Here is a 14,711-nt window from a genome sequence, read left to right as displayed (position 1 = left end):
GGTGACTTAAAAAAAAAAAAAAGCGCGTACGGATAATGGTGGCCCCCATAGGGAGCCGCCATTCCCGTTCCTTATTTGGTTGCTGTAGTCTACGTAAAGATTTACGTAGACTACGGCGAAAATAAGGGCAACGCTATTTGCATTGCCCTTATTTTCGCCGTAGTCTACGTAAAGATTTACGTAGACTACAGCGACCAAATAAGAAACGCGAATGGCGGCTCCCTATGGGGGCCGCCATTTGCTTACGCACTTTTTTTTTTTAAGTCACCCGTGATAGGCTACGTGATGATTAACGTAGCCTATCATGGCTGACTTTGCAGATCTAGCCGTGATAGGCTACGTTAATCGTCACGTAGCCTATCACGGGGGCGTGTTTGTTTGTTTTTTTACTTTTTAGTTCGCAGCTGGGCGGGGCGAGGCGAGGCGCCTCCTCCCTGGCCTGAATTTCGGCCGGGCGAGGCAGGAAGCCTCCCCCCCCGGCCTGAATTTTGGCCGGGCGAAGCGGGAAGCCTCCCCCCCCGGCCTGAACTTTGCAGGGGGAGCAGCGAAGCGCCTCCCCCCCCACCGCGAAAAGCTTCAAGGACAGGTAAGTGACTTTCATCCATCCCTATCTATATCATAGGTCACATTCCAGTTGGGGGCTAGGATGGGCAAAACCTGAAATAGATTAGGGATGGTGTGCATGCAGAGGCACCTTATGGTGACAGGTGATGCCTGAGGCTCCCCAAACAGGTTGTGCAGCTTGGTGGGGGGATAAGGGTTGCCTTGGAGACCAACCCTCCTCATTCACCAGGTGTTGTGTGGCACCAGGTTGGGGGTGACAGGGGAAGGTCTACATCCGGAGGGGTGGCGAGATCACCGCCACCCCTCAGGCTGGGTGTGTTTTCACCCAAGAAGTGCCAGCTAGCCGCTGACACAGTTAGATGCCTGTCCTAGTTACCCCTTTGCAAGTATTTCAATAAATGTAGCCCAATTTTCAACCCAAGCTTGTTGTCTGCATCCTCTTTAACCCATCTCTCCTGCAATCACGTGTTTGAATTTTAAAAGGCTGGGTTTGAATCCTTGTGTATTCTACAGTGTTAGTGCTGAATTAGAGTTGCCACCTCTTTCTTGTAGGGATGGCACAGGAGCCAGATTCAGTCCTGGAATCCGGAGGACCCGCTCCTGGCTGCACCCCCGAGCCCTGCTCACCGAGCCTCTGCCCGCCCCCTGCCCATGCTTGGTGATTGGCCTGCACTCACCCCGGCAGCCTCATCAAGTTTCACAGTTGCTATTTTTTTGGAAATAAAATGGCAATCACAAAAATGCACATATTTGCGCACACACAGAAATGCATATTTTTTGTGAATGAGCATATTCACATAAGCATGAAAATGTGCATCCCCCCCCTCGAGAATGCACATTTTCCCAGATCTTTTGCAAAAATGTGCATTTTCACGTATACAAAAACATGCATTTTTGTGATCGCTTTTTTTTTAAAAAAATGTTGACTGCGGAGCTTGGGAAGGCCACTGCAGTGGGTGTGGGCTGCTCGCCGAGTGTGAGAGGGGCTCAAGCATGTTCCGGGGACCGGAAAGCAGGGGCAGGGGCTGGGCAGGCATTTGGAGAATCTGGATGGGGGTGAGTTCGCAGATCCCTACTTTGTTGTGACAGGCTCCTCATCTTTAACAGTTGAATGGCAGTCAGGTTCAACATGGCCTTCTTCATGCTGGGAATAACTGTACCTATTGAATTTGTCTTGTTCAGGAATTTACCAGCATTCACAAATTCCTTCATAACCAGGATCAGGAGAACTTGGGATGTTAAAAAATCTAAATGTGCAAGACAGTGAAACTGTCTGATTCATTATTCCCTAGGCTAATTAACATGAAATGATATATGCCACACAACTGGAGTTGTGTGAATATTTAAAAAGAAATGTAATTTTCCCTGAGCATGGTTGGGAATTCAGTGCACAGAGATGGGTTTTAAACCCTTTCTTGCTTTGTTGCATTTGCAATGAGAATTACCTCCTGAAACTAAAGGACAGCCTGCACAGTAAAAATCTGGAAGCATGGAACTACTTGTAGCATGTAGATCCTACCTGAAAATTAAAAACTCCCTGCACTTAGAAAATGAACATGACAGGGAGAAGCCCGGGTTGGCTTGGCTAGAAACCTCCTTTCTGACATCTAGGTTTCTTCTTGGAGCAATTGTTTTTGTATGGAGAAGCATTTGGTCACATGCAACCACAGACCTGAAGTCTGAAGTGGTATAGCCCAAACCCAGCTTTACCACTTCAGTGAGAACCAGGCCAGAATTATTATGGATTTGGAAAGGACTTTTAGCATGTAGATCCTACCTGAAAGGAAGACACATTTCAAAATATATCAGGGTCAATCTGTATACTGTCACATACCCATCTGGTCAGAAATCATGTCTTCTGAACATGAAGTACAATCATAGCAGCAAATGGGCTTCCCCTCTCCAACTATCTTGCTGTACCCAAGTTGGCAGCTTTCAACGCATGTGGACTGAGGTGGAACCTAATCATGAAAAATGAAGGTAGATAGAAACCATTTTTTTAAAAAAAAAATCACTAGAAACCAAGTTCTTTTCTTTTCTTTTTCAGTTCACTTGTGCATTCACTTGCAGCCCTGGTCTCCCACATGAGATTGCTCAGAATTTTGATCAGAACCAGAGTGCTCACTCAATATTCTCTCCTTCCATGTGAAGAGATGGAGAGCTATGTCAGTCATGGCCTATTCAGTAGTTGGTGCCAAGAGGATGGAATACTGTTTCTGAAGAGATCCATCCACCAGGATCATTCTCTCCTTGTTTTAGGCATCAGCTAGTTACCAGTGTGTAAAGGTTTAGTCTCCTTTTTATTCTACTTGCTTGTGATACACTGTCTGTTTTGTATTGCTGCTTTTAGTGATGTTTGTTGTTTGACATTTGTTGTTGTTTTAACTTGAATAGGGGAGGCTCTTTAGTCTTTTCAACCAATGCATAGACAATGGGGAGGGAGGGAAGGGGTGGCTGATGGAGCACAAGGTCAGTTCTCCTGTTCCAGCCATGCCTACCATGTGGCCCAACCTTCTACCTTACCAGAAAGGCCAATCCACTTTCCAGTGGGCCAGAGATCAGGATGTTCAGGATAGTATGGGAGCTGTCCAACAAGGAAGCACAGAAGGATACAGTTTTGCTTCAGCACTGGGTAGGCCCCAAATGAGCAGCTGTATTCCTAGTTCTATTTTCCTGCTTCTTCCAGGCCTGTCATCAGGATCCTGATTCAGACCACATGAGGAATCTGACTTCTGCCTTAAAAGGTGGGAACAGGGATGGTCAACCTTGTGCTGCAGGACAGGTACTGTACCTTCAGTTCTGGGCTTCTGCTTGGACATCCTGCCACCTCTGCTCCTGGGATGATTTTGGTGGGTCTGGAGTGGGGGAGGGGGAGACTACTCAGAGTGCCTTGGTTCCTATAAACCTGCAGCCTCTTTGTGTATGATGGAGGCCTATACTTATCCAGACAGTCTACTTGTGTGGGGCTTAGCGATTACTCATTTAAGAATAATGGTGGCAGCATATGCATAAACTTTGAATATTATTACTTAACACAGGTTGAAATGTGTTTGTTGTGGAACAGAGGCCTAGGCTTACCAAGCCTGTCTAATTATATGGGTCTCAGAGATTACTCAGGACAAATGGACTAGAGGTTCCTCAGTAACAGTGCCATAAAGTCCGGACAGCAGATCCATTCCATTCAACTGTGTCTTTAAAGTGTACAATCTAAGCACGTGTTCCTACCTGCTTAAATCTGCTGTGCCACACAATATCGTCTTCAAAGATGGTGAACATGTGGCTTGGTGAAATCTGCCCAACCTGGGCTTTTAGGAAGGATTGATTGGGGAAAGTGACCCAGTTGATGATATCATACCCAATAGACAACTCCCCATTCTGAAACAAGACTTCTTGCCCAGCTCCGTTATTAAAGTGGGTGTTTTTCAAGAAAGGGTGGAGCTATATTGTAAAAGAGTACAACAATGTCCAGTCTATCATTCAGTCATGTATAAGCATCTACAGCTGGAGCTTGGGAGCTTCCTGTCAGCTAAACTTCACACAACAAGGCAGCATCAATTTGAATTATTATTATGTTTATTTGTGGTGAGGATTGACTTGTAGAGGAAACAGCAAAGATTATAAAATGAGATAAGTCCATAAGAGGAGCCATGCTAGATCCAAGAATGAATTCTGTTCCTGAATTTTCCACTACATGCTTATGGACGCCCACAAGCAGGACATCAGTGAAACAGCACCCTCCCACTCATGTTCCCTGTTGTTATGGAGTAGCTCACTCATAGTGAACAGTACAGGCTCCATTGTGGGGCAAGGCCAATAAAGTAAAAGTCTTTACCCCCAACGAAGCAGGTAGTCACAGCCAAAGGAGCTAAGTTCACTCACATACAGATGACTAAATCAAGCATTTCAGTTTCTAATAGACCTCCCAAAAATGCATGCCCCAGGCCAAAGACAGAGGATACAATTGAGAAAAATATGAACACACCGAATATGAAAAGTGGTACCTGTACCTGCACATGCACCTGATCAGGATACTCAGCTGCTCCAATTAATTTCCTTATGTGTGTAGCTAGTACAGACATCTTCCCCAAGCACCCTCCTTTGTCACGAGGGAGGAAGAGACAATAAAGGCTTTGCTGAATGGTGAGCAATGCTACTCCTAATAAGAGGGGCCTGTTGCAAGCATGTGCAAGCAAATTTTAAGCAGAATTGTCACACACCGTGTGTAAATAATATGAGAAAGGAGGGTTCCAATTCAGGCAGCCACAATTTTATTTAGGAGAATAGTGTTCCACCATGGCTGATTGGAACCCATTCAGTGCCCTCACCACAGGACCTTGTCTGGACTCAGAGGAGACCCCTGCTGAAAAGAGCTCTACAGATGATCTCTCTGGGAGAAAGGAAAAGTCAGGATTCCACCACTATCAGATAAGATCAGCTCATGAGCCCTAAATCATGTAGTGAATGGGGCAGTTCTGAATGCTCTGCCCCCATTCAGCTTTGCCCATCTTGCTAATTAGTAGCTTGGCAGGAGTGGAGAATGTTTTGCTCCCATGAAAACACAAATCTCATTTTAAAAGGGGAAATACCCCACCCCCACTCCACCTGAAATGTTCACAATGTCTGCAGGAAAAGGCTTTAGCCCAAAGTGACATATCTTGCTCTTGGAGGTTCTTGTCCAAATGGTACTGCCACCCAAAATTCCCATCTTTCTATATATGTGTTTCAAGCCTTGGGTGGACTCCTGAATGCTAGAATAGCCAGAACACTGTTCCCTTCCCTTTTAGACTAGCTTACTTTCCAACCCACTCCATATGCCCCACTCCAAACACATTGCCCCAGTCCTACATTCTCCTCCTCTTTGCTCCCATGAGTGTTAGGTACTCCTATTTTCCCAAATCACTCCTCTTTGCTCTATCACCCCAACCTACCACCAACTAATAACACAAGCAGTTCATGCATGTCCACAGCCTCTCTTTAGGCCTGGAGCACAGCCAAGAATGCAGTTCAATCCCTCATCAAAGCACAATTCATGGTGATGGCTGAAGTGTCTCCAATTAGTGTAATGTTTAACAAATGCTTTGTTCAAGCATTTCACCCCAAATCTGCTTGTTTATTTACATACATGCAAACCCTCAATTAATATGCTGAAGTGGTATTATCATCTTCAGTCTTGTCTGTGTGTGGATCTTTTGGGGTGTGAATTGCCTTCTTGCCATAGATGCTAGATTAGCCAAAATTAAAATGTTCCTTAAGGGAATGCAAGTTCTGTGAGAATGTGTGCAAGGCTATCACTATACAATATGAATTCATCAGTTTCAGTTACTTCTATTTGATTTTCTAAACTCAGGACTCCAGAGAGACTCCTCACAACAATTTTAACAAGCACCTTCAGCCAGCAGAGATATTTCAAAAACACAAATATGATTATTAGAATTACAATTTTACCTGCCATGGCTGAACATCCAAATGCTCCAAGTTGCCTTTATCCCACATGGTTCTTTGTCTGGACAAGTATATGGCATGTAAGACATGTGCCACAGCATAGACAGCATTGTAGATACTGTAGCTCTGACCAGACATATCCATCTCAAACAAAGATGGAGGAAGATTCTCCAGTTTCTCCTCTCCTCTACAGGTTTTACAGTGTTTGAATGCACCTTCCCAGAACAAACAGATGAAATGCATTAGTGTATCATCAGAAATCAAGTTACTAAGAAAGTCCTGGAATCCTGGCACTGCATTTGTGTGGACTGAGAAAGACAAAGCACCATGGAACATTTTTTGGCCTATCAATTTTCCCCAGCGTGAAGTGCTGAAATACCACGAAGATGGCATAATCCAAACTTTCCTGATGTGGGCCCTTAGGTTTACTACTTGCACTTCTAAGAACTCTGTTAAAATGTTGAGTAAATTAGACTCCATACTGAGAACAATCACATTAGCAGCACTTAAATAAATTGTTAGGGTTAACTCCGAAATACTTCCAGTTCCAACCGACACATTATCAAGATAGTAGTTATGTTCGGTATCCCTTTCCAGGAAGGCAATACATATGCTGTTCTGGGCAAGCAGAGGAGTGAGTTTCTGCACAAAGTTGTCTCCATCATCATCATGAGAAACAACAAGACCAATCCATGTCCATTTGAAATGCAGGAGTAGCTGGACAATCCCAACATGGTGGGTAGTTTCCCTTGGCGCCATCCGGTACAAAAAAGGGAAAACAGTTTTAACACTTAATGTAGGTTGAAATGAAGCATAAGTGAGCTAATGGGTAGAAAAGATGATTTATCAGATCTTGAAAAAATAATACACTTCCAAAGTAAAATGATTGCTTCTAGTCTGTTGCAGTTCCAACACATCTTGCAATGTTATTATATTATCAGATTGAATTATTATATTTTAAAATATTTGTATCCCATCTATATTGATAGTAGTGGTACTGTATCTATAGCTGTTTGTTTTTTAAGCATTCTGTAGAAGCAGTAGTCAATTTACTACTTATATATATATCAGAATATTTAACAATCTTGTAAAATGGTACAGAACATACATAATTTACCAATATATATCTTTATTTTATAATATGCAATGATTTCTTGAGGAAATCTGGAGACAGCTCACAAAAGAAAAAAAAGAAACAAAACTATTGGAAAAATCACATCTGTAAAACAGCAGCTTCATTTTTCCAGCCTAGCCATACTATTGACACTCTCTGGAAAATGTGTAGTAAAGTGGACAGTTGGCTTCACTAAGGAGTATTTGCCAAATTTAGGTGTAAGAGGAAAGGAAGAAATCTGCCTCATGGTCCTTTCACCGTACATTAGAATGGCAGCAAAAGCAACCAGGGCTGTGTTTCTGCCAGCAATTTACTCCAACCTGGCACTGAGGTGAGGCTGTTGTGTTTCCGTGATGTTGTGGCCATTCAGCACCAGCCTCACATTTTATAGCGGAATAACTGCTTCTTCTGAGACGGGTTATAGTCTGACTTTTCCTGCTTTCTTCAGCTCCATTACTGACCTGTTTTCACAACTGCACTGGGTTCGGTCCTGCCCATGGGGTGTGCAGCCCAGCCTTTGTGGGTGTGTCTCTCACCTGCCCACGACCTCATGGGATGCAGCATGTGAAGGAGAGAGGGAGATGATACTGGAGGGAGTAGTAGGGCAGAGATGAAGAGATGCACACAGAAGCACCCCGACATACAAGTACAGTGTCCACCCACCCTGGGTATGCCTATGAAGTTCCCAGTCAAGGTGGTGGCAGGGAAATCAGGAGAGTCACAAAGACAGCTTCATGGAGAGTCCTTAGGTGGTTAAGGCATTAAGTTGTTAAGGCGCATCCCTGGTTTAGGGGAAGGAAGAGTTTGAAAGGGGAGGGGGATGCTGCACACACAACTTTGCACTCCTTTGTCAAAGTGAAAGTGCACTTTAAAACTCACTTTAAAGGGAAAACAAAAACAAAAGGGCTGGAGTGGAGCAGAAGGGGTAAGGGAGGCAGAGATGAAGAGATGCACAACTAGCATATCATCCATTGGCTCTTTGCCATTTCCTCCCTGTGTATTTCCCCTTTAGCACTTTGTCCCACTTTGTGAGGGTGTGTGCGAGGGAGTGTTACTTCTGAGTAAACTCATTGGCTGTAAGGCTTTCCTTTCCTGGGAGTAAGTGCCATGGAAATCTGTGTGGCTTGCTTCTCAGTAGGCATGCATAGGAGGGTATCCCCTTTAATGCATTTACTTGGAACTTCCCCCTGCCATTGAGTTCACTGACTGCTTCTTCTCCCTTTTGCTCACCAGTTTGATGGGCTTTTTTTTCCTCCCAGGGTGGATAGGGGAGTCTCCCTTCTCAGCCACACAGGAGAAAAGCTTGACAGTTAGGGTTTCAATGGGTATGAATAGGGATGTACGAAACCCCCCTTACCTGGCTCCGCCGGGTTCCGCTGGTGGGGGGGCGCTCTGTCCCTCCCCCGGGAATCCTCACCGGGGGGCAAGGCATGGAGCACCTCCCCCCAGAATCCTGGCCGGCCAGCTCCACTCCGTAGGGATTCTGCAGAGCCACCGGCCAGCTCCGCCAGCAGCCGGACATCTGGCCGCTGGCTAGCAGGGACGCAAATGGCGGCGGCCGTAGCCGCCACCATTTGTGTCCCTGAATTCAGCTGTGATAGGCTATGTAAAGACTTACGTAGCCTATCACATCTGGGTTAAAAAAAAAAAAAAGCGTACGCAAATGGCAGCGGCTACGGCCACCGCCATTTGCGTTCCTTATTTTTGGCTATCTTAGTCTATGTATTTATGTAGACTAAGACGAAGACAAGAAAGGGGAACGCAAATAGCGTAGCGGATGCTATTTGCGTTCCCCTTTATTTTCACCATCTTAGTCTACGTAAATATTTACGTAGACTAAGACGGCGAAAATAAGGGGAACGCAAATATCGTCCGCTACGCTATTTGCGTTCCCACTTACTTTCTTAGTCTAAGATTACTCTAAGATTAAATATTTATGTAGACTAAGATGGCCAAAAATAAGGAACGCAAATGGTGGCAGCCGTAGCCGCCACAATTTGCATACGAGTTTTTGTTTTGTTTTTTAACCGAGACATGATAGGCTACGTAAGTCTTTACGTAGCCTATCATGAATGGGGGGGAGGGGAACAGACTGCAAATTGCAGCGAAGCCACCGCTGGAGCCACCGCCATCCAGAACATTCACCCCAGGTAAGTCATTCGGCCTCACTGAGATCCGTGGCAGAATTGTCTGTCATCCCTAGGTATGAAGAGTGCCTTTGATTGGGAATCCAGGAAGCCACTACTTCTTCTAGCTAGGGATGTACGAAACTCACTTACCTGTTCGCAGATGTGATTCGTGGGGGGGGGCACTCCGTCCCTCCCCCCGGAATCCTGCCCGGCCAGCTCCGCTCCGCAGCAGCACCATGGAGCAGCCGGCCAGGGCCATCTGCAGCCGGATTTCTGTAGCAGCCGCCATTTGCATCCAGCCAGGCTGCTGTGATAGGCTACATAAGAATTTACATAGCCTATCACGGCTACCCCTCCCCCCAAAAAACCAGCGTACGCAAATGGCGGCAGCTATGGAGGCCACCATTTGCGTTCCCTATTTTTTGCCGTTCTAGTTTATGTAAATATTTACGTAGTGGGTGCTATTTGTGTTCCCCTTTTTTTCGCCGTAATAGCCGTAGCCGCCTCCATTTGTGTACGCTATTTTTTTAGGGGGGGGTGTTAGCCGTGATAGGCTACGTATATTCTTACGTAGCCTATCACAGCTGCAAAGACGCCAATGGCGGCTGCAGCAGCTCGGCTGCGGCTGGCCAGGAGACCAGCCGCTGCCGGAGCCGCCGCCACCTCCAAATCCACTGCATCCTCCCCAGGTAAGTTCCGTCCTGGGAGATTTCGCAGGGGGGTGAGGGGGCAGGAGACCGTTCTGCCACAAATTCTGGGGGAATCCGTGGCAAAATTCTCTGCCATCCCTACTTCTAGCCCACCTTGCAGGGTCGTTGGGAATCCAGAATAAGGGGGAAGAGCAACAACAGCGGGAGAGGGGGGAGTCAGCCACTACTACTTCTTCTAGCCCACCTTGCAGGGTCATTGGGAAGCCAGATTAGGGGGGAAGAACAGCAACAGTGTGTGGGGGGAGGCAGCCATTAACTGGAGCAGAGCAGGAGGGGGAGAGGGACTCAACAAGAGAAGGAGGCGGGATCACTGAATCAGACCCAACCCAGACTCCACTCAGACTCCACCCAGCCACCAAGAAAATAATTTGATTAGAGCTTAGTGGAAGTAGCACAGAGCCCCAGCCTACAGTGATGATAAACTGGGTCTTTAAGGACTGTGGAAACAGGAAAAGGAGAAGATGCAATTGGGGAAACATTGCAACAAAGTTGCAAACAAAGTGAAACTGATAGCGTGGAAACACACCCCAGGTTTCAGATACAAAATGGAGTGCAGAGACATGAAAGGAGGTGGTATTTAAACTATCTTAGCTGCAGATTGTGGGGGGCCTTAAAGGATAAGAGCAGTATTTTGAATTGGATCCATAAATAAACTGGAAACCACTGAAGTTGCTACATCACTGGAGTAATATGGTCTGATAGTTTTACTTCAGACAACCATCTGGGCTGGTTATTCTGGACTAAGTATAGTTTTTGATTTCTTTAAAGTGGTGTTACAAGAAAAAAAAATGTACTGAGGATCACATATTTTTCCCACTCCAAGATTGTCAATATATAATTTCTGTTTCTAACAGTGAAAGCATTTCAAAATACAAGGGCCAAAAATCAATTATTAACATAAAGTTGCTGAAATAGCCAAACACCTGCATGAAATTGAATCATATTTTTTTTAGTGCTGAGCTGAATGATCTCTAAAGGGAAATTTCACCTCATTTGAGGGGTGGGGAAGGGAGTGAAAACAACGACAACAACAAAACTGAGGAAATTTTAAAGGGACCCTGAACTTTCTAACTGGTTCATTGAACTTGGGTTAGCAAGTTAAACATTCCCAGTGGGGAGGCAGAATAGCAGTGGAATTTTTGCCCCCTGTTAGTTCAATTTTCTATTTGAAAATTTAATTTAAACTTCCTCATCTTCACTATTTATTTTATTCCAAGGAGCCCAGGGTGCCCAATAACCTATATAAAATCAATATAACATATAAATATTAAAATCATAACTGTCAAATTTCAAACACATTATAAATTTCAGTAAAAACATTACAATACCAGAAATATGGATGTTATATTGTTATGCTATTATCTGTTAAAAATTTATATGGGTGAGATATAAGGTATCATACTTAATGATATGAAGGCTAAGAAGTGGTCACACCTTAACTATACAGCCTCTCTCATAGATCTGTGATGAAGAGGCAATTAGTACAACATAACTAAACAGGACATCATCCATACATAAATAGATATATACATACATGTGGAATCTTGTAATTACTTAAGATGGTGGCCATTTGGATGGATTTTTCTACAGTGTGTCCTCCAATAACACACACTACATGTTTCCTATCACACTTATAATGGGATATATCCTTTTTCTGTGTGAACAATAGATTCAAGATGATCTGATATGTTGTCTTTGAGTCAAATAGGTTGTCATAAATATGGAACCCCAGAGTCTTATTGGGAACAAGCCTTGGATTGTTATTGATTTCATGGACAGCAAAAGCCATCGACAGGGCATGCTGATAATATTTAAGCTTTATCCTGCAAAAAAGTTGACACTGAAACTTAGTAAATTTGGTTGGTGGTAATACACATTATGACTGCATCACAGGTGAAAAAAGCGTTTCTGAACACATGCTCCCAATCAGCTTGAGGATGAAAGGTTAAGTTTGGGAAAGAAGTGTGAATCAGAGTTGTTTCTATATGTGAGAGCAGAAGTGCTCAATAACAGAGGAGAAAAAGAAGAGTAGGGAGAATATTTCCTTGTATACTTGGGGTAGATCAACCCAGAACTAAGCACTTTCTTCAACTGATTAAGTCTGCCAATGGGATCAGTTGGACTTAAACTGTATGATTTTTGTCATTTTTTCCAATCTTTGATTTTTAATAAAAAATTTTTTTTTTTTCAAATTTCGTGGTTGTTCAGGCAGGCATTTGGGGTGGGTTAGGGTATTTTAAAAAAATTATGTTAAAATTTTATTGTTTTAAATTGTTTTATGGTGGGTTGTACATAGCCCAGAGTGGCTGGGTGACCAGTCAGATGGGCGATTAATAAATTTAATAAATAAATAAATAAATAAATAAATAAAATCTGAGAAATGATGTGTGCAGGCAGCATTAAAATGTGGTGCGATATACATTTGAAAAGAAATGTTACAACATTGGAAGTTTCATTTACCCACATATGAATAAATGTAGTCATATGAATGAATTCATAGATATATCAAATGACACAACAAAACCTGAACACATATTCTAATGTGCACTAATTAAAAAACAGAAACATGACGATAGCTATATTGCCATTGAGAAGTCTAGATCATCTCCCAAAGATAATCCAAGTATGACTTGTTTGCTCCTTCTAAGAATGAAATTAAATGTCATGTCCCCAAATTTAAAGTGTATCCAACCTAGGACTGCACTTCTGTCTAATCTTGAATGGAAGTAAATACATCATGAAAAATGACTAAAATAGTCCCTAGAGTTTCCTCCCCCAAGCCCATTCTTAGTATATGTACATAGATATTGTAATGCAACTCATGCCAACCAACATGCTGCCCATCTTTCAAAACAAAACCTTTCTTCATTCTTACATTCTTTTCCGCTGATTTTGCATGTGGACATGCAAAGAATGCACACAGTGAGTTCAAAGGCAACAAACAGTGAACAGCAAAATAAAATGAAAAATAGTGGATTGCAATAGAAATTCTGATGACTAGTGCAATATTTTCCCTTTTTAAATTACTTTTTAAAAAGTTTTCTTCTGAATCCTCCTCATGATCATCCACAGATATGGGTGAGCTATCCCCCACACACCTGAGATAAACGCAGAAAGAATCAAAGTTGTTTGGAAAAATAGGGAAGAACTCAGATCATTTTCTGATCCAGTCTAAACAGTTTGTCCAAGGGACATCTTCAAAGCAGCCTTCAAGACAAAGCAGCAAAGAAAAAATTATATTGTTTTCCCTGTTTAGTGTAAGTGTCAAAGGTCCTCTTACCCCACATGTTCCCAGAAGAGGGTAGGATTTTGGCCTCACCCCCAATTTCCCCAGGGTCAACCCAAGCTGTTGTGAAGGGTTGACCCTGGGGAAATTGGGGGTGAGGCCAAAATCCCACCCTCTTCTGGGGACATGTGGGGCAAGAGGACTTTTGACACTTACCCCAAGATGCCCAGAAAGTGATAAAAAAATAACCTCATTGATTTGCTAGTGAGATGATTTGAGGTCTGCCTTGGAAACACTGGGAGTGGGCATAAAACCTTACCCCCAAAGGGAGCCCTGGTGGTAAGAGGTCCCACTGCATGGGGTGAAATTTTGATCCCAACAGCAGTTCTCCCAGGATCAGCCCGTCAAAGCTGGGGAAGCTTCTCCAGACTACATTTTATGCATTAGAGGGATTCTAATGCTCACTTTGGCAAGCATTAGCAAGACCCTGAAGGTAGTTTCTGGCTCTGAGATGGATAAACCTAACTGTCATCTCTAGTCATCAATTGAGTTGGCAACTCCTTCTTGTACCTTTAATAAACCCATTGCAAGCAGACAATGAAATGATCCAACATTGGTATGAACTCCAGTTTCATGATGTGAAAAGTTGTACCTGGCAAATAGCATAACTTACAGAGAAGCCAAGTGACTCCTTTGGGGAACTTCTGTGAAATGGAGCAAATGCACTGAAGGATGTATTAGAGAAAGAACTCCACAAATTATGACTTCTCCAGGCTTACATAGATTGTCTTCGATGGTTCTATAAGGGCTGCATTCTGTCTTCATTACCTCACACCCAATCAGGGGGAGCTGGAGCTGCAACAACAGCACCAATAAGATACACTTATTGCTACCCATTTCCCAACTTCTCAACAGCATCCCTCACCACAACAGGCCGCACAAGAACGATTTAGCCTTATTCCTCTTTTAAGTAACACCTCCTCTCCCCCGAAACCTTTGTGAGGCACACTGCAACCAGCACTTAAATGAGTTCAAATTTTAACCACCTATGTTTTGAATTTGTATTGTTTTTCAGTACAGAAGAAGCAAGTTAAATAACAGTAATCTTGATAATTACGAAGTAGATAAATACTTCTTTGAAAAAAGGAAAGAGAGAGAGAGAGAGAAAGAAAGAAAGAAGAAAAAACACCTCTCACCCAGACTACTCTTTGTTAGTGGGGTACTCTAGGGACTGTGCATTCCATTTGCAATATTTAGACAATACACACATGGATGATGTGCAGTGATGGCCTTAATATCCTGAATTTATGTCACTGCCATGTAGGTATGATACCAGAATTTGCCTCAGCCATATTCCTCCTCAGACTTTGCAACTCCATGCTTCCAGAATGGTTATGGGATGAGAACATTCACACAAAATCTGTCTGGCTTCAAGAGTAGTGTATCAGAATTGTATATCCCCACCAAGGGAACAGGAAGTGTTTGGATCCACTGCATCTCAACTTACCCCTGGTATGGCCAGTTTT

At 43.5% G+C, this 14,711-nt stretch overlaps 1 long non-coding RNA gene across 1 annotated transcript; it reads left to right on the top strand.

The window, feature by feature from the left end:
* Positions 1-410: 410 nt before the first annotated feature.
* LOC146341456 (uncharacterized) lies at positions 411-7,311 on the top strand. The gene is made up of 3 exons (XR_014784120.1): positions 411-586; positions 3,251-3,346; positions 6,200-7,311. It is a non-coding gene; the product is annotated as an uncharacterized LOC146341456 (long non-coding RNA).
* The last annotated feature ends 7,400 nt before the right edge of the window (positions 7,312-14,711 follow it).

The sequence above is a fragment of the Heloderma suspectum genome, chromosome 6 (assembly GCF_057233095.1).
Source record: "Heloderma suspectum isolate Gila_16-S chromosome 6, 16-S_ref, whole genome shotgun sequence".
In the NCBI taxonomy this organism is placed as follows: Eukaryota; Metazoa; Chordata; class Lepidosauria; order Squamata; family Helodermatidae; genus Heloderma; species Heloderma suspectum.
The sequence above is the reverse complement of the archived record's forward strand: the minus strand, read 5'-3'. Positions and strand labels throughout refer to the sequence as shown.